The sequence below is a fragment of the Schistocerca serialis genome, chromosome 10 (assembly GCF_023864345.2).
Source record: "Schistocerca serialis cubense isolate TAMUIC-IGC-003099 chromosome 10, iqSchSeri2.2, whole genome shotgun sequence".
Classification (NCBI taxonomy): domain Eukaryota; kingdom Metazoa; phylum Arthropoda; class Insecta; order Orthoptera; family Acrididae; genus Schistocerca; species Schistocerca serialis.
Genome location: NC_064647.1, coordinates 194488341 through 194490815, shown reverse-complemented (window position 1 = coordinate 194490815; position 2475 = coordinate 194488341).

Sequence of the window (2475 nt, the reverse complement as noted above, 5' to 3'; positions counted from 1 at the left end):
TGGAGTGGGCGTGGCACAGCTACTTCGTGCGTCTACCAAAACCGATCACATAATGCAATGCAATTTTATGTGTGTCTGCCGCAGTGCCTCAGTGTTGTCGCAGCTCTATTGATCACTATTGTTTGTGCCTGGAGCTTTTTGTGTTTTACAGTGCTGCCAACTGTCAGAGATTTTCTTACACCAACCCAACTGTGATCACAGGTCCGGCAGAGATGTATAAGTTTAAGATTCGATACATCAGAGTCGTATCGATATCTGTACAACTTTCCAAACTGCCCATGCTACTTTAAATGAACTCCTTATGGAGAAATCACGGTGTTCCTCGTACATGCACCTGCAGTTGCTCAAAGCCTCCTCTTCCACAGTGTACTGAGCGAGGGGGCGTAGTGGTTAGCGCTCTGGACTCTCATTCAGAGGACGTCAGTTCAAACCTGCGTCTGGCCATCCAGATTTAAGTTTCCTTGATTTCCGTAAGTCACTTCAGGTAAATTCTGGGCCTGTGGCCGAGCGGTTCTAGGCGCTTCAGTCCGGAACCGCGCTGCTGCTACAGTCCCAGGTTCGAATCCTGCCTCGGGCATGGATGTGTGTGATGTCCTTAGGTTAGTTAGGTTTAAGTAATTCTAAGTTTAGGGGACTGATGTCCTCAGATGTTAAGTCCCATAGTGCTTAGAGCCATTTGAACCATTTTGAAATGCTGGGATGGTTCCTTTGGAAGGGTACAACCAATTTCCTTCCCCATCCCTGACACGGTCCAAGCTTGTGCTCTGTCCCTAGTGACCTCGATGTCGATGGGATGATAAACCTAATCTTCCTTCCCTCATTCTTTCTTCCACAGTACTCACATCTGCACATTGCTGCCACATAGCATTTCAGGAGTTCCCTTCCTGTGTCACCTGGCGTTGATTGTTAGTCATCACCTCTCAGCAAGATTCTCGAAGAGAACTCATCGCTTACACTAACCTGAATTTCGTCGCCTTCTTTCCCCATTTACTGATTTTCCCCAAAAAGCACAGAGTTTTATTGCGATATTTACTGAGTGAGGTAAGATAGCGAATTTGATCTCGCACATATTAACTGCCACAAGGCGAGAACATCTGTGCATGTTACTGTATGCTCTCTGGTCAATATTAAACTCTGAAAACTGATGCATGTACTGTATTAAAATACGACATAATTAATGAAAACTACCACAGTGGTTCGACTACCAGTACCATCTGCGACGAGAGTGTTCCTTGTGCTGAAGAATCAGTGTAAATGTGACAGATTGTCGATTACCGAGGCAGTGACTTCTGTTACACTGGATATCTAGTCCACTTTTGTGACAAGTGTTGGTGAAACATTCCGAAATGCTGCTAGACCTGCTGAAGTATCCATTACTGATGGCACACGAACAATACGACGGAGATAAGTGTGAATGTTTCAATGTGTTGTGAAAAAAAAAGTGCTACCTCAGACAGTTCACGATTTTCTTGCCTTGGCAAGAGCGCTTAAGTTGTTGTAGAGACAGTTCCGTAGTTGTTGGTGCTAACTGCTGTGTAGACTAGTGAGCTCTGAGGCTGCCCCTGGAGCCTCGTGGCGGATCTGTTCCGCAGTGAGCAATCTCTGCGGTCACCTCATAGAATGGTACTCCGGCACGCTAGAGAGATAACAGTGCAAAAACGACGCTCGCGTTTCAGAACGCCGGCGTACGTGCATTCGTAGTCGCTTTTGATTGTTTCTGTGTAAACTCGCACTTATTTCAGCGTAACTGTGTGTAATGAAGAACACGACTCTACGAGGAAAGTGTCTGTCGTGTTACGTGTTGACGCTAGCTTAACTTCCCGTGCCACGAACATAGACTCAGTGCTTGAAGCCGCTTTGCACTGCCAGCGGCATACCATTAGCCAGAAACGCCCGGGTGTGCATTCGAGGGGCAGCACAGTGCACAAAGAGCTCGAGAACGAACCGTAACATTAAACATAAACTCGCAAAACTTAGAAAAATAAGAATAAGTTGGCTGTAAATCACTGTAAATGTAATGGAGAAATAAATTTTTTGATGTACTCTTCTCTCTCATTCCCAATAGTTGTAATTCCGCTGCTGCATTATCTAATTTCCAGCGAGAAATAAATGTTGGTGTGCCAGATGGATGCATACTGAGGCCTTTCTTATTTTCTTGGTACAGCTATGGTCGTTAGTGTCTTAAAAGCGTAAAATAGCTACACGACGAGACTTTTGGCCTGACTTCTCAATACTCTCCACGCGTTTATAAATTATCAGCAACCCTGTGTGTCGCCCTTGTACAAATCTTGGCTTACTCAGAACGACATTTGCTGATGACGCCGGGAGATGACAAAACAGTAACAGCCAAGGCGTCAGTATGGACTGGCCTCAGTGATCCTGAGGTATCACCACTGCTTTGTATTACAGAGGTCTGTGTGCTGAATCTTCTCTGGAAATGATTATGACTCTTAAATGCACCATTACTGTAAATTT